We start from the raw sequence: 18,631 nt of genomic DNA, 5'->3' as shown, positions 1-18,631 counted from the left end.
GAGAGATTTTATGATAGTTACCAGTGCATACCCGTATTTCAAAGCATGTAAAGGTGTTCAAATGGTCTGAAGAGCAAATGCTTTTAACTCATACTGGTTTGTGGCAGTTTGAGAGGTTTCTAAAAAACCCAAAACAACAACAACAAAACAAACAAACAAAAAAACCTCTTCTCTCTTCCTCGGATTCTTCCTTTGATGGCAAAAACATAACTGCACATTAATAACTAAAGAAGGAAACAATTTATTACGCTGACTTCAAATGATACTGACGGTGGGAGATGCAGCTCAGCAGCACAGCGCCTGCCTGACAAGTGCAAGGTGGAGAGTTCGATTCTTGTTACCAAAAGACATAAAACAACAACAACAACAAACAAACAACATATATACAACACGTATATATGCTAGTAAATTCTCAAATTTCTATTATTGCAGCAAAATCTCTCAAACATTCAGGTTTTCTACAAACCAGAATATAGCCTGAGAAGGGTCAGAGTCCAAATTCCTCTCAGGAATGAAAATGAAACTCTGAAGATTCACTTAGTAAGATACTAAGCACACAGTATATAAAAAGTGGCTGTGGGCTGGGGATTTAGCTCAGTGGCATAAGCACCTGCATGGCAAGCGTGAGGTCATGAGTTTGATTCCCAATAACAAAAATGAAAAAAAAAAAAAAAAAAACGGTGGCTGAATTTTAACTGCTATTAGGCAGTACTGAAGACCTAGACAGGTTGTCTGATAACTTAGGAAAAATACTTGGAAGCAAGATGACACAAAACACATGTGAACTGAGATAGTTCCTCATTATTACTGAAATGCATTTTAATATTTTAAAAATTAAATATGACAAACATTTGATCAAAAACTAAATATATTTGTTAGGATAAAATAATTTTTTTTTTATCCTGCAGTCAAATGCCAGTATTGTCGTAGATAATTAACTGATTCCTCTTCACTTTCTATCCTTTGGAAAATAAAACTGATTTCCTTTAAGTGATCAGTGCAGTTGCTAAGCACCAAATTTATTTTAATACAGATTTACATCCTTTATAGTTTATTATTAAAAAGCCATAGACTAGCATAACAGAGATAATGCTATTTAATAAACATATATTATCTTTCTAAAAATCTTTCAATTTTTATTTATTTAATTTTATGTTAAAGATAAAGAATAAAATTACAAAGCAAGATAATAATAGGATAACAATGGTTAATACACTGAGTATTCTTATATTTAAATCAGTTACTTAAGGTACAAGATATAGGGATTTAACTGTCCAAACATTATTAGCACAGATCTTTCTTTTCAATGAACTAAGAGAAATTAGTAGCATAATGATCATATCTTGTGTGTGTGTCTGTGTGTGTGTGTGTGTGTACTTTTTTTTCTTTTGCCTTTTCTCCTTTTCGCCATCTCAGTTGCTCTTTCCTTTTGGACAGTTTCTTCCCATTTCACAGTATCTGTTACTGGTTTTGGATCTTTATTTACACTTCAACTAGGGAGACAATTCAATGCTTACACGTTTACTTCACTTATAAGTGTGATGCCAAGTTGTATCTATTTAATAATAAAAGTCTTCATTTTATCCTTCTTCGTGGCTGAGTAACACTTCATTGTATACAAAGACCATATCTTTTTTAGCCATTGGTTGGCTGATGTGCATTTGGGTTGTTTCCCAGACTTAACCATTATAAACTGTGCTGCTATAAACATGGATGCACACATATCACTGTAGTATGATGCTTTTAATTCTTCTGGGAGTACTCATAAGGGGAATAGCTGAGCTAAACAGGGCTTTTAACCCTAGTTTTTTGGGGACTCTCCACACTGATTTCCATGGTGTTTGCACCCATCTTTACTCACACCAATTGTAGAAGAGGATTCCTTTATCCCCACAGCCCCTCCAGCATTTGTTATTGATTGACTTGATGATAATCACTCTTTAAGGGGTAAGTTTTTTAATTTGCATTTCTCAAATGACCGGTGATATTGAATATTTTTGTATATTTATGTATGGTTTGTATTTCTTCATAGGAGAAGTATGTAGTCATCTCAGATGTCCGTTTTTGAGATTTAGGTTTTAAATTTGGGAGGTCTGATTTTTAATTTTTTTTTTCTATGTTCTTCATAGTGATCCTTTGTCTGGCAAACTTTGTCCCACATTTTGTGTTGTGTCTTTATTCTGTTGGTGATTTCTCTTACTTTGCAAAAGCTTTTAATAATGTGAGATCCAGTTGTTAATTCTTTATCAGGATTTTATACATAAAGTTTTTGCCTATGCCAATGCCTTCAAGAGTCTTATGTACTGTATCTTTCAGCAGATTTAATGTTTCTATTTTAATATTTAGACCTTCGATCCATTCCAAATCTAGTTTGATGCACGGTGAAAGATATGGGTCCAATTTTAATCTTCAGCATGTTTTAATTTGCAGCCAGTATTTCCAGCACCATTTATTAAAAAGGCTGTTTTTCTTGCAGTTACTGTATTTGGCACTTTGTCGAGGATAAGGTTGGCCTTTCTGTTTAAACTTGGAATAGCTCAGAAATTTTCTTTTATCAGCTGGAATATTGGGGGAAGATGGGAAACTGACCTGTGCAGTCCGCAAGGACCTACACCCACGAGGGCCCAGATCTTGGCTTACTGTTCTGCTGTCACCACCTCAAAATGCCCAATAACTGTCGCGCCAGGGGCTCATGTCTGCTTAGACCCAGGGCACTGTTCACTTATGTTCCCAGTCATGACTCATGTGTAGGGGTTACACATGTATGTGACTGGGGAGGCAGGGAACTGTGAGAGGTGTGTGTGTGTGTATGTGTGTGTGTGTGTGTGTGTGTGTGTATAAATGTCTTTTCTTCTGCACTTGGAAACTGGAAAATGCCAGTCTCTCATGGGGTTCAAAGAATTATGAGGCAAATCTGCCTTCTCCTACTCCATACACGACAGCATCTCCCTGTCCTCAGTCCTGCCCGCACCTTCCAGCCAACTTCTCATCCAGGGATTCTGGATAACTGGTTTCTCCCCTGGGCCTCAGTTTTCCCACTCTTTGGGTTTCTTTTCATAATTCTTTTTCTTTTTCTTCTTCTTTACTGCCTTGTTGTCTTTTCATGTGTGACTTGCCATTTTGCTGCGTCACTCGCAGCATCTGAGCTGTCCGAGTCAGCCAACTTCCTGCTTGTATGTTTCTTTTTCTTCTTTTCTTTTTTCTGGATGGATTCTTCATGGGGTCAGGCTTCTCAGATTCTGCTGATTTAGCCTCTTCTTTCTCCTTTTTCACAACAGGTACCATAGAATATTTGGTTCCACCTGGTTGTATGAAACAATCTCTTCCAAAGTGGCCTTTCCAGACACATTTCATAAAGTTAGTGCTTAGGTCAGCTTTGAAATTAAAAAGACCACCTCCGCTCTCTTCTTGCTCAATAATAGTGCTGCTGGGATGGAGATCTTTCCCAGTCCCTTGGTTGACAACTTTCTTGGAGAGGGATAATTTTATCCTATCATTTTTTATCTCTCAGCCAATAAACTTCACCCACACTTTGTCTTCATCTTCTATCTCAAAGGTCTTATCCCACCCGACAGGATGAAATGTGAGTTTGATGGACCAGACCTTGCTTCCGACAGCTTGGGATTTTGATAAAGCCTCCATAGTCCGTCACCATAGCAACCTCTCCTTGGAAAATAGTGTAGGGAACAGGCAAATCTTCCACGGTCTCAGGGCTTCCTGAATCCATCCTTATGTTCTATGACTCCTGCATTTCTTTTCTGCTAAAGCTAATTCAGGAGTCCAAGCATCAGTTCTGATTCTCCTTATACATTATCTTAATGTCCATGGAAATTCTGAATGATGTCTATTACATTTTCTGAATTATTTTTCCTAAATGGCTGCTATCTTACTATAAACAATTATTTAAGGACAATTATTTTTAACACTAAGGCTAAAAGTATTACATGTATATGTTAAGATAAGACTTTTTCCTTAAATTAACCAATATTTTTAAGCTATCAATATATTTGCATTTATTCCATCATATTAAAAATAATTTAATAATTATTATAATAGAGAAAGTTACCCACAATTTTACCTTTTTAGCAAAATTTATATTTTCTATTAGCCTTTGTCTATCAATGTAATTAATTATAAATACTAAACCCACCCATTATATAAAATGGAGTGTGTGTATTTGAGCTATTGGAAAGGAATATGGAAATGTTCACATTTAGTTTCTCATAGGATGAATTTTATGTCAAGAAGTTTAAAGCTTTTATTTCTATTGAGGGTGAAGAAGCCACCTTGAGAAAAGTTTGAATACTGTGTCTAAGTGCCTTGAAAGTGTCACATTTTGTTTCTAAAATCCAGGCTGGATTTTGTACTGCTGCCAGCAGGCAGCTTTAATGAAAATCATCTCCCAGGCAGCTGCAACTTCCACTTCAGTTTTAGTCACAGCGGCTCCTGATTAGCCCCTGCAGGAGCTGCCACAAGACCGAACCTCAATCTACTCTCTAGAGTCACACACATGCAGAACACTAGGCCACTAGTTATCAAAATTCATAAACGCAATGTGATATCCTTTCTGTTCGACTTAACCATTCAGCATGCTCAGAATCTCCATATATGTTCAAGTAATGTCCATTGTCTAAGAATTCGAAGCATAAGGTAAGTAATTTGTTACTATGCAATTTTTGTCCACTAATAGTATACGATGTACAAGAGCATGGAGAGTTAACATAACAGCAGAAACCATCACCACCTAGGGTTTTATTCTAATCTTTGTGTTTAATCACATGCACTTGCATTCTTGGCTTCCTGCAGATTTTCTGTATAACTCAACAGGTACAGGACCTGCAAAGTTCTCTCTCATTCTTATGTAGAGAAGGCACAGCATGCAGGTAAGGTTTTATTTAGAATGAATTTTGCCATGAAAAGTCTAATTGAACTTTTGCTGGCAGAATTTTTTATGAACCTTCAAGGTTTTATTTCTGTACAGTCCTATGTTTGGGTCTCCTTGTTTCTTTTGATTTCATTATATTAGACTGCCTTAGATTCTGAGAAGTGATTTTTGAGTAAAGGAAAAAAAAATCATTCATCTAATTGTGGGTATGAGTTGGTGAATGTATGGCTACTTGAATACACTTAGTCTGTAAGACTGAAACGTCAAGGCTTTAATTAAATTAGGGGCAAAGGCATATACAAAAAGGGGTGATCAGGCAAGGAACTCCATGAGTGGAATATTTTGGGGAGACCAAAGTGTACCATAATATGTTTATAGCAAGGGAGATGTCAGAAGACATAAAGTCTACTAAATGGAAAATCAACCTGAAAGGTGAATATGAGAACAAAAATGCCAATTAACATGGCATCTCTACCTGGTAGAAAATAGCTCTACAAGAGTCCCAAACAATTAGAATCTTATGAAATAGCTTCCCCCCAATCTTTCTGCACTACTGGCACACACACTTTGGAGATACAGAAAGGAGTGACATTGAGGTAGGTTATATGAGACCCAGAATCAGCTCAGAGAAAATGCTAGAAACTGGGTTTTCTCAGACTTTGGAATGAGCAGCTCTAACATAATAATGGAAAGTGTTATTTATTGAGCTTACTGTCTTCAGAGATAGTAACAAAAAGTTGTAAAGTGATTTGTGGTCAAGAATAATAATGGAAGCCAAGTATCAACCAAGAAAAATAGGGGGAGCTATGCTTGACCTACGCATGTGACAAAGGAGACTGTAGAGACAGAACAGGGAAGGGGGTGTCAGGAGACTGGTGGACTGACAATGAAGGAAACAACGGATGTATTTGTCTTAGTGCTTCCAGCAAAACCAGCCCAGTGTGACATGTTCTGCTGCATAAAGAGCACTCAGATTTTTGAGAAAGGAAGAACATAAAAAGCCCTGGGTCTAGATATGACCCCAGACAGGTGTGCAGTCTCCATACAAATAAAAAATGTAGGTCTCAAAGCAGACCAAATGTGGCCACTAAGGAATGGTATTTGTATTGGTAAACCAAGAGATTTACAAACCGAGTATAGATAAGCAGAGGCAGGAAGAGGACCACAGGCCTTGTGAGCTGTCTCACCATTGCATGAGAATGAGGGAACACCCATGCTGTCCGGCTGCCTGTGAACTGTGCAGATGTGGAGATCACTTCCAAAGACACACAGTAAAGCTCAGGCAGGCATCTCACTGTTACTTTCTTTTCTTTTCATTTTATCTTATCCTTTTTATATTTTTTGTTTGTTTGTTTGTTTGTTTTGTTTTTTGAGACAGCAAGATGCTGTGTAGTTCAGGATGGTCATGACCTCATTTATGCAGTGCAAGCTGGCCTTAACACTCACAGCCATCCTCTTGCCTCAGCCCCACTACTGCTGGATTGCAGGCATGTAGTATCACACCCAGCTTCTCTTTTCTTTTCTTTTTAACAATTACATATGTATATTTTGGTTTTCTCATATAAACACAACTAACATAAATGACAGATAACAAAAAAAAAAAAAAACAGGGAAATGTGGAGCGGGAAGGGTCAACAAACTTCAGGAGCAGAAATAAAATCCTTCTACAAGTATCTACACCCTCCACTTAAATTTTGAACCAGATCAAACAAAGTAGCACCTTCCAGGTACCATCAGCCTGTTAGTGGAGACACTGAATGATTAGAAGTCCAATCAAAGCCAAATTTCAGTTATCACAACTGAACATAATAGCACTTTATCACAAACAGTGTGAGAAGAACAGGATACTAGAGTAGTGTTTAAAATATGTGGAATTTTACTAAGGACCTAACAAAACTTCTCTTCAATAACATCTCTTATATCAATGAAAGCTGTCAAATTAATCTTTTGCAGAGCTCCTGGAATTTTTGTCAAAAGTTTGTCACAATTCAAATGGGTTTGTTCAAAAATAAACTCGCTAATCTCTCTGAAATGGCAGAGCATAGGACTTCTGTAACACTGAGCCAGTCTTCTAAAACAGTTTCATTTAAGAGTTTGGATGGGATTTTTGCCTGTGTCAGTCAGGGGCCAGTGATGGGTGGATAGATAGATAGATAGATCGATAGATACGTAGATAGATAGATAGATAGATAGATAGATAGATAGATAGATAGAGATAGAGATAGATAGATAGATAGATAGATAGATAGATAGATAGATAGATAGATAGATAGATAGATATTATGAGGACCAGGTGAGATGGTATATGTTGAAAGCCCGAAACACTACTTGGTTTTGAGTTGATTTTGGCAAATGTCTGTTAAATGACAAGTAGGTAGACATATGAGTGAATTAATAATCACGTGAGATTCTTCTGGAGCAGAAGTATAGTTTAGGCATATCAGGGCCAGCTTTGTGATTTCCATTGCTACACTGACTTCGTTGCATTCTTCACATTCTCCCATTAGGGACAGGACTGACCACAGAGTAAAGGGATGCTTTTGGGTGCTCTGGGGCTGGAAGAATATGGGAGCTGTAAGTTAGGATGAAGAGTAAGAGGATGGTTGAATAAGGCAACAAATGTGAAAGAAAAAAATAATTTAATATAGAAATACTTTTAAAAGTATAAATATTGTCAATTGAAAGACTTTACGCCAATAATACCCAAAAGCCCAAGTGCAGTCAGTTGAATTGGTTTAAAGCAGTATGATACTGTAAACTTCCCTCCCTCAGTAAGCTTATCGGTGATAATGTTTATACTATAAAGTAGAGTTTGGATAGTTTAACCTCTACTACAGTGCATTTCTTTCTATCTACCATTTTCTACATATGCTCAAAACTTTAATCTTATTTAGAAAAGGATTCCTGTATTAAAGGATTATTACAAAGTAACAAATATATGTGATGATCAAAATTTAGGCACTGGGATTCCAGTCCTCAACACTACCTTAAGTGTCTTGGTATTTTTATTCAAATTCCCCCTCATAACCATAAGCTGTTTCTAGTATCTTTATTTCACGAGGAAACCGAGGCGCAGAGAGGAAAATAAAATTTGAATCTAGGTAGGTTAATGCCAAAATTGGTTCAATGTGATTTTGCTCTCTATCTTGACTGTGGTATTTGCATTTTTAGAGGAACATGAAAGCAAGTCTATTTTAACAGGCCTTGTGCTGTTATAGAGGTTCAAGTACACAGGAGGAACCATGCAAGGCTCAAAGCAATGAAGCAGTTGTGGACTGCTCCTCCCATAACTGCTGCAAGCTTGCTTCAGTGAGGCTGCGGATGGAAACCTTGGGTATTCAAATAAGAGGCCCAGATCCCTCCTTTCCTGATCCCAGCTACTTCAGGGTGCGTCACTCATTTTTAACAAGGCAACAATACTGTCTCAAGTAGCAGGAGTGGGGCTGGGCTCCATACTGCCTGTTTGACAGCACTCAGGTTGGAATGGAAAATGATGACTTGATAGCCAAGGGGGACACAGCGAGTTATCCAAGGAGGACCCTGAGGCAAATTGTCTCAGTCCTTTGGGGTGCAAGAGGGAGCAAAAGGAAGTGAAGGGTGGAGCAGTACAGCTTCTGGCAAAGCTACGCCCCCTCCTTCAACTCCAGGGGAAAATGAGTCAGGTGTTTCTTGTCTCTCTCATACCTCCTCCCCCAGCCGTTAGTTTTCAATTTTAAGCTTTTAATTTTAAGGGAAAGTGAAGGCTGAGAGTCCATCTTCTTTTCTTTTTTTTATTTTTTGTAATTTTTTTTTTTATTTAAAGAGAAAAAAGAAAGGACATAAAAAACAAAGCAGTAAAATGGTACAAGTAATACAGAATTTTGTCCTGCGCCGCGTCTGTCCCGCAGAATGAGGCACACGAACACTTTGTCTCTGCAGGCTCCTTTATTGACTGGGCTACAACCTCAATACACATCCGTCCTTGACGGCTTCCTACGTGTTGTGCGTTGGGCACTTCCTATACTTGGGCTTATATAGCTAATGTTATCCAATCATGGGATTACACATGGGGACAGGCGATTGGGCGGCAACAAGGAAGCAATCAATCATTACCATATATGGCGGGGACAGTAAGCCGAGCAAGAACCAGGAAGCAGGATGTGTGCGCCATCTTGGGCACACGATGGGCGGGGGAGCAGCGAGGCGGTAGGTGGACGCCATCTTGTGGCTATATTCTCATGGGTAATACGGCAGGCTCCCAACATCTCCCCCTTTCTTATTTACAAGGAAGGACAGCGAGACCTTCCAAGTGACTACAGAGGTCTGTACCCCGCTGTGCATGGCTCTGAGGTCATCCCCCGGCACAGGTTGGCCACCCCCGCGTCGGAAGGGACCCCCAAGCCTCATCCTTTTGCGCAGGGCTAGGGTAATTCGGATGAAACCTAGATGCATACAGACATATAGCCTGACATCTCTCTTCAAAAACCCCAAGAGTAGAATGTCATGCAGTACCATCTGGTCTCGCACCTTGGTACCTCTCGCTGTCTTAATGGAACGGGGCCTGTCTTAGGTTGAGCAGGGTGGGGTACCATGATCTTACCCATCTTCGGCTCGCCCATTCAGCATCCTTATAACTGATGCTCTGCAACATGAAGGAGATATGCAGCTGCCCGACCACCAGATGGGCCAGCCTCCACCAGCTGCATAGCCGCCATGGCTGTAAATCTGACTTGTTGTTGAGTCTGCATCAAGTGATCAAGCAAGCATTTAACAACCACTAATCCAACCAGGATAGCAACAGCAATAAAAATCCAGGTAGTCAAATTGGGCCAGGAGAACCAAAAGGTGACATGATTCCATAAACCTTTTAGAACATCACTCAAGGTAGACAAATCAAATCTAACCGGGTTCAACTGAATTTTTTCTATTTCGTCTAATTCCTGACTAACAATCATTGACAGGTTGTGAAATTTTGGCAAATAAGTGTCCTGCAGCCATTTAGTCATAGTCTTTGTAGTTTCAGTCAGGTTGGTGTGAACAGGGGTGACGCAGACCCGGAAAGGCAGCCACCTCTGATCACAGAGTTGAGTGGCAACCTGCCACAACGCATCAATCTCATGCCCGATAAGCTGGATCTCTTCTTGTAGCCGAAGTATAGCCTGGCTGTTAAGCTCAATCTGTTGCCTTTGAGCCTTGATGGTCTCTTGTGTGGTGTTGCTCAGCCGATTGACTGCATTCATGGTCAGCGTGAGCTGCTCGGAGGTCCATGCCTGCAAAACAGCCTGTCCCACTGCAGGGACAAACAGAGAAGAGACCACCCCCGCTGCCTGCCACAACCAATCTTTTGTCCCTCTTTTTGTTCTGGTTGGCAACGAGGAGAGTGTCCTGGGCTTGGACGGGAACCCAAAGATAGCTTGGACGATATGCTAGAATGGCGAAGGCCGGGTAACCAGTCCAACAATTAGAAAGTGAGCAAGAGGTCTCATTGCTATTGGATGAATTACAATGGAAGGTGTGCTGATGAGAAAGCACAAAGACACTTTAACCCATCTGAGGAATTGATTCTGGCTGTGCCCTCGCATTCCATGCGCGTCCAATTCACAAATTCCAGCAATGGTAGGGTTAAGTTGGACCTCTCTAGGGTAATAGACAAATTTGCATATGACAGTATAATCGTGTCAGGGGTAAGCGGGAAGGACATATTGAACTCACAACAGGTGTGTGAAACACGTTTATGGGGAAGGTCTAAGACAGTTTGATTAATAGTGTACACCGTGGGTGATGCTGCGGAAAAGGGGGCCAGGGTAGGAGGATGATGCCAAAGACCCCTTTTCCAACCAGAACAAAAGGAGGGACAAAAGACTGGTTGCGGCAGGGAAGGGAGGGGGCGGCCCCCAGCCTCCAGGTGCGCTCATTTCCTGGGGTGGCTCCCAGGGAGGGGCAGACGGGGTTGGTCTCGTCCCGCCTGGGGTATGTACTTCCTGTATATCATTCTCCACTCTCTCGAGCTCTTCCTCTAAGCTCTCCATCAACCCTTTACATAAGGTTCTAGAGGGCTTATTAGTCTCCTGTCCTGTATCATGGCGCGAGCATGTCTTGCTGCCGTCTTCCCCTTTTGGGCCTGTCAGGGGGCCCTCCCCTTCCGAATCTGAGGAGCGATCCGGTGAACCAGCCTCAGAGGCTCCTCTGGAACTCTCTGAGCACGCCCGCTAGAAAGCATGGTGCGCCTCCTTAAGCCCTTGAGCTGCGCCTACCATGCTTTCAGCTTTAAGACATGCCCGAACCATCTCCCATATGGGGCGGACCATAGGGTCGACACCCATCCCTTGTTCCTCAGCAAACTGAATATCACATCCTAACTTCTCCCAGGAGGGTAAAGTGAGGGATCCAGTGGGCAGAAACCATGGGGCCAAACCATTGATACATTCGAAAAACTGCAGCACCGTTTGCTTATCTATCCTAATCCCTCACGCCTTAAGCAACAACCACAGCGATAAGGCAAGGGGGCCGCAGTTAACATTGCCCATCTTAACAAAATTAAAAAGCCCCGAGGCGCAATAGCCAACAGAGGCCTGCCCTTCTTTTTTGGGCAATGTCGATCCCCGCAAGGGGTCGACCAGTAGATCCCTTAAAGTGCGTCCACCAAGGGCCGGGTTAAGCCGCCACTCACCCGCAGGTACGTATCGTTTTTCAACACAGTCACAGGAGCCGCAGAAGGCACGGGAATGGTTTCGAGTCCCCGTACGGGCCACCAGCTGTCCGGCGCCGCGTGTGTCCCGCAGAATGAGGCACACGAACACTTTGTCTCTGCAGGCTCCTTTATTGACTGGGCTACAACCTCAATACACGTCCGTCCTTGACGGCTTCCTACGTGTTTTGCGTCGGGCACTTCCTATACTTGGGCTTATATAGTTAATGTTATCCAATCATGGGATTACACGTGGGGACAGGCGATTGGGCGGCAACAAGGAAGCAATTAATCATTACCATATATGGCGGGGACAGTAAGCCGAGCAAGAACCAGGAAGCAGGATGTGTGCGCCATCTTGGGCACACGATGGGCGGGGGAGCAGCGAGGCGGTAGGCGTATGCCATCTTGTGGCTATATTCTCATGGGTAATACGGCAGGCTCCCAACAGAATTTCAAGAAAAAAATATACAGTAAGAAATCACTAGTTAATAGATTACATATTGTCTTCCTAGAAACAGTTGTCCAAATTATAAAATTAAAGCACATAATGTGGACATTCGACTACAGGGGAGAACATGGCAGACAGATAACAGCAACTACCAGAGGCTCTCTGAAAGGCTCGGCTCAGAAGTCAGGAATGATGCAGACTAAGGAGACATGAGCCGGTAAAGATATGCTCTGCTGACTCAGGAACGAACTGGACTGAGAGAAACCAACTTGGAATGCAGTCCTGGCGCTAAAATAGGAACAGAAAAGACTCGGTGTGGAGGCTGGACCCCGCGCCATTGGAAACCGTGATTTGGGTTTCCCGCCGCTCGGCGGCTGGCTGCCTCCACAGCGGCTTGGCAAGGAGAGACGCGCAGAAGCTCTGGGATCGGGAGTCTGCGAACAGAGTCGAGAACAGGACGGACAAGGAGGCGTACACTGGTTGGTGGCGAGGTGAGTGAGAGAAACTGACACTCCACCACAGTTTGACTCCAGTGGAGGACTTTCTGGGCTCGGGCAGTCCTGTAAGAGCAGGGCGCGGTGGCAACTCCAGCCACACATTCCCCTCTCGGATGGGATTGGTGAAAAGTGCCTGGCCTGCTTGACGCTGTGGGCGGACTTGGTAGGCTGGCCTAACCCAGATCCCAGAGCCTGACGGTGGCTCGGAGGAGCGACTGACTCCCGTGTAGGCTGCCTAGTCCATAACTCCCTGGTGCGCAGCAGTGGGCGGGAACACCTAGCCAGCGCAATTTGATCAGGCTGTGGCTGACAGGCAGGGAAGCTGGGCCTCCTATGTAAGCTTGCATATGTATAAGGAACAAAGAATATGGGGAAGGGAAGCAACAAGAAAGGCTCCTTGGCCCCCAATTTTGAGAAACAGGCAATAGCGGACACAGCACCAATAGACATTAAGCGCCATATAGAGAGCCTCATAGACCAATTCAGGAATGAAGTTATCAATGACCTGAAGCTAGAAGTATGCAGAATAGTTAGAGAAATGCTAAGCACCACCCAGGAAAAAACAGATGGTGGAATGGAAGAACAGAAAAAGAGGGGAGAATTGTTTGATGGAGAAAACAGAAAAAGCATAGAGTACGTGACGCAGGTTCAAAGGGACTATCAAGAAATTAAGAAGTCTATCCAAGACTGGCATAACAGCTTGAAAGAAACTAAGGACAGACTATCTGAACTGGAGGGCAGACTTGTAATATGGGAGAATGAAATGAAAAACTTCTTAAAAATAACAAAGAAACAAACAGCAATAATACAAAGACAAGAAGATGATAAGAGGAGCCATAACTTAAGGATTAAGAACATAAAAGAAGAAGTAGGGACACAAACAAGTGAACTACAAAAGCTACTCACAGAAATAATCCAGGAGAATTTTCCTGATTTAGCAAAAGGTAAAGATACTCAGATGTATGAGGCATACAGGACCCCAGCTACCTACAACCCTAACAGAGAAACACCCAGGCATATAATAATAAAAATTCCAGAAATTCAATACAAGAACAGAATATTAAAAGCTGTAAGAGACAAGAAACAGACCACTTACAAGGGAATACCCATCAGAATTACAGCAGATTTCTCTGCACAAACCATCAAATCACGAAGAGCATGGGGGGAAATAATTCAAGCTTTGAAAGATAATAATCTCCAGCCAAGATTGAGATATCCTGCACAACTGTCCCTGGAAATTGATGGAAAAACAAGGTGCTTCCAGGATAAAGAGGAACTGGGGGAATTTGCAACCACCAATTCAACCCTACAGAAAGTATTGCAGGATATTCTAAAAAAAAGAAAAATACAAAGAACCCAGAAATAGTGGCGAGGAGGCCACAACGAATGGAGCAGAGAACAAAATGAAGAAGACAAACTGACAGCTACTGACAGAAAAAGAGCTCAACAGAAATGAGACAGAGAAGATTGGATGATAGGAACAGATATTTTGGAGAAAATGACATCTTAATAGGTAATACTGATTTAGTATCATCTTGTTTTGAAGTCTCATCTAGCTTTTGTTCTTCTGTCTCCAATGGTCTAAACAGGTTGTATCTTATTGGATTTTATTATGTACGATAGTATAAGCAAAAACCTTTTAAAGACAAGGAGATTATACAGAAACCATTGTTCCTTTTCTGTTAGTTGATTCTAAATACTCTGTAATGCTGTCATTCTCTTAAATGGTTTTACATTGTTTTGATATACTTAATGCTACAGTATATGAAGTTATACTCAAGGACTTCAAGGAAAGAGTCAATATGGTAACTACTTTTGGATTGGAATTACCTGGTGGTGAAACACTATTCTGTTTAAATGGTTATGTTTTGATCTGTGTATGTTTCGCTGTTATGCCCTCTTTTTTCTCAATCTCCACTCCATTATTTAGTTTTTTATTTGTATCCGTTTAATTAAAGGGAAAAAAATAGCAGGATATAATATAGTAACCCACTTTGACTTTCTATTATCTCGATTTGAAGCCCTGTATTACTCTCACCATCTTGTTTTTGACTGATGTTCCCCTATTCTGTTTTGCTGGATAGTATCAGGTTCGAAAGTCTAGACATCAGCTGTGAAGATAATGAGATTCATTATAACGCCCATTCTCGTTGACTTTTATCTACTTTTGAAGACCTACAATGTCTCCAATGTTTTGGTTTTGTCGGTTTTGTTCTTTACTGTTTTGTTCAATTGTATTATAACTAATAATATAGGCAATTCTATTAGAAATAGCGGGAGGCATTATGGTAACCATTGTTGATCACCTTGTATTATGTTTTTACATTATCTATTATGTCCACCCTTTTGACTTGACCGATTCTGTTCTGTTATGTCTCATTTGGTTTTACTCTCTTCCAAAAAAGCAATAAGAACCGTGGGAGCAATGAAACCCAAAATGTGTAATAGTCATTGTACAAAAGAGAGGAAAAGAAAGTGCTCTAAACTATATAACTGCATGTATATTTAAGTGTATAAGATAGAAAATGATATCACAGAGTTTTATTGGATCATTGAACAGAACTGTTTGCAGTATCATTGTTGGAATGCCCACTCTACAAGCTTTAATTTTGTGACTTGAACGATTATTTCTAACATGGCAATATGTAATCCATTAACTAATGATTTCCTACTGTTCATTTTTTTCTTCTGTAAATCTGTATAACTTGTACTCTTTCACTGTTTTTTTTTTCTCTTTTCTCCTTAAATAAAAAAAAAATTAAAAAAAAATAATGTGGACATTCATACAGTGATATTGGAGACAGTTCCGTTCAATGATCCAACAAAAGCACATTAATAGGGTTTTCTATCATACACACTCAAACATACCTGCGGTTATATCCCTTAGTCCACCTTCCTTTCCTCTCTTTTTTGCAATAACAATTCTACTTTTTGGGTTTTATGTTTTCAGTTCTTACTACCTTTTTTGAAGAGAATAAAACCAAATGTGACTAAGCAAAACAGAGTCAGTTAGAACAGAAGGGTGGGCGTAGCACATGATGCAAAAATAGAATACCAGGTGATCAACAGTGGTAATCATTGTGCCTCTTGCTATTTTTTAAATTGAGTTGTCTATATCATCAGGTATAATAGAATTGATCAAAACACTACAGTACAATACCAATAAAACCTACACTGGAGACCTGACAGGACTTCAAAAAAAGATAATAGTCAAACCATAATGGGCATCATAGTATATCTTATTGTCTTCAAAGTGGTTGCCTATACCGAGGTCCATCTTCTGTAAAATTTTCAGAGCTGATCTGGGGAAGTTTACCCTGCCTTGTTAGCACTTGGTGGGGAGACTGCTTGGGGATATGTACTGTGTGCCTTCAGCTTCTCTGTGGAGGATTTTCTATCCAGAGATGAACGCCTCTCTATCCATCATGGTGATTCATAACTGTCCACCCAATCTGCAAATCAGCAGTAGATACTTGCCTTTTTACAATCATAAAATAATAAGGTTAATCTTTTTTATGAGACTTTATGAGAGTACATTCAGAGTGTGTAGAATTGTGAGTAATCCTGGAGAGAAAAAGAGGCTTAAGCATGAAGGTCAGAAGTGAGCATTTTACTGAAAGCTTTTTTCCATGGCCAACAATATCTCTTGTTTTATGTTCATGCTAACATTGGAATCTCAAACAGTTGCTTGTATAGATCTGTATGCATTCACTTTCTACCTCCACTCCAGGAGGTTTGCTCAGGAAACACTTTGCAAATAAGGAAGAGGTAGGATAAGGGAGAAATAGTGAAAGGGGATTCACTCCATTCCTGAAGCTGTCAACTGCCGGACAGGCCATTAAACTTGATATGCTTCTGCTTTTGTCTCAGAAGTGAACACGCTATGCTTTGCCATACCTGCTTCCTTCTCTGTGTCTTCTCCATCTCCTTGAAACCTTCTTGCAGGGTTATTGTTTACATTCACTTGCCTGTTTGGTTCATATTGCATGCTGTGAACTGGGTGGTGCTATGGCTTTTCAGTCAAGTTATTGTTTTCTGTGACTGGCCATGTAATACTAAAAATAATTTGCAGTCTGCATTGAAAGGCTAAACATGCAAAATTAGAGTAGGGTCTGCCTTAAGTCTTCCCTTGGTCTGGGAAGTTCTTTTTACATATTTTTTTTCAAAACTTGTGGACATTCTTGAACTTTATATACTTTTGTCTCCTTTACAGCATACAGATTGAAAATATGATGGTTGAATTTCTTCACACAAAATTCTTTCTTTGGGGTGAAGTGGATATTGTGATTATGCCTTGCTTTGTTGTAAGGCAAAAGCACAATAACAACAGAGATTTTCAAATTTTAGTTTTAACAAAATATAAGCTTGGTGAAAGATCAACTATAAACATATTAATTGATTAACATATTGTTCATATAATTCTATGTTTAAATCAAACAACCTAAAATGCCATCAGTTCCACCTATGTGTAGATAAATTTATATGTGGGAAAAAATTTTAAGTGGAAAAAATTCTGTGATAAGAGATACATTTCTGAGTGCTCATAGCAATAACCCTGAGTTTTAAATGTTTCCAAACACAGAAGCCACATTTTTATTTTTAATGTAAATTTTATATGAATAATGCAAATTATGTTTTAACGCTTATCTCACTATCGTATAAAACAAAGTAAGCAGAAAACTGTTTCATCCTAGAAAGCAACAAAAGACGTACATCTTCTCAAATATCTAATCCCTTGAAGTAGTAATTTCCATGTGAAGGAAGAATGACATGATGAAATTATGAATAAACTTTGATCTTAGACAAAATAAATGTACTGTTACTTCCCATTAGGTTTATCTGTCAGACGGTATGTGAGTTAGAAATCAACTAACCAGTTATTTTTATTATTTTTATATTTCAGATTATCAATCCTTTTTAAAATTTTATACATTTTCATGTATAAAATACTTTTACAGCATCAAAAACAATGATTACTGTTTATCAAGGTAAAGGAAGGAATACAGAGAATGACATCTAAAAATAGAGCACTATCCTAATAAAATGCTATGGTTGATACATTGTGTCAACTTGAGAAGTTTACCTGAGAGATTTGCAGGAAGCCAGGGTTCTAATTTTGTACATATCCTCTGCCTGTAGAAAGGAGGGGACAAGGAGATTTTGTGATGGCTACATCTGCCCAGGAGGATGGAGGGGTGGGACGTGGGGGTGCTGTGTACCATATAATGGAAAAGAGGAGGCTTTTCTCCTTCTGTTCTGGCTGCTGCCTTGAAGTGCTGCCCCAGTGCCTTGGAGCCAGTTGATTGTGACTGAAACCTCCACAACTCTGAGCTACAAAAATCTTTTCTTCCTTAGTTTTGGGTGTCAGGGGTTTTGTCCTAGCAACAAGAGAAAAGAAACCAAGACATAAAATATTGTGCTGCAGTAATACATATATTATAAAGTATGTGTGTGTGTGTGTGTGTGTGTGTGTGTATACACTTATAACAAACCTTCTTTACTAGACACTAGGAATACAGAATTAAGACCAATGACCTAAAAGAATTCAACATGAACCTGAAAAATACAAATTAAAGTTTCTGTGACATTACTATGTGGTACCTATTCTGACCTACGAAAAACGATGCCTCTTATTTGAACAATATATTTTGTTAGAGCTAAAATTTAAAATCTTTATTGTTGTGTCTTCATTCTAATGAAACACAGGGTTTAATCACTGTATCCACTCCAACCCAAAGGAAGAAGGAGCAGGCAGCAACAATGATCAAATTTTGATCCATGTGTGATTTATATTTACCAGGCCTGAGTGGTGATCATGGAAAGATAAAGACTGTTCTATGAGAAAAGCATAATGTTACCACCTTCTATGGATATTATATAGTATAGATGGTTAGAAAAAGGCTAGAGAATAAGTGGCCCCTAAGTTCAGTGGAGAATAGCAAATGGTCATAGTACTGAGAAAGGAGGAAGTGATTGGTGAACCCTCATATAGGAAAGCCAGTCTTTCTTGGGACTATTACGAAGACACCAAAAGATTTTAAACAGAAAAGTAACTCATCACACTTCATGTTTCAGAAAGTCAATCCAATGATACTGGAAAGTACAGAATTTAAAATGTTAGCAGAGAAATG

General features: G+C 40.0%; 1 pseudogene; it reads right to left on the bottom strand.

The window, feature by feature from the left end:
- Positions 1-3,026: 3,026 nt before the first annotated feature.
- On the bottom strand, positions 3,027-3,727 carry LOC100736030 (zinc finger CCHC domain-containing protein 17-like; annotated as a pseudogene).
- Between the last annotated feature and the right edge of the window lie 14,904 nt (positions 3,728-18,631).

This window comes from Cavia porcellus, unplaced genomic scaffold, assembly GCF_034190915.1.
Source record: "Cavia porcellus strain 051 isolate PalLab524CR breed Dunkin Hartley unplaced genomic scaffold, mCavPor4.1 scaffold_1, whole genome shotgun sequence".
Classification (NCBI taxonomy): domain Eukaryota; kingdom Metazoa; phylum Chordata; class Mammalia; order Rodentia; family Caviidae; genus Cavia; species Cavia porcellus.
Note: the sequence above shows the minus strand (reverse complement) of the source record. Positions and strands in the feature narration are given on the sequence as shown.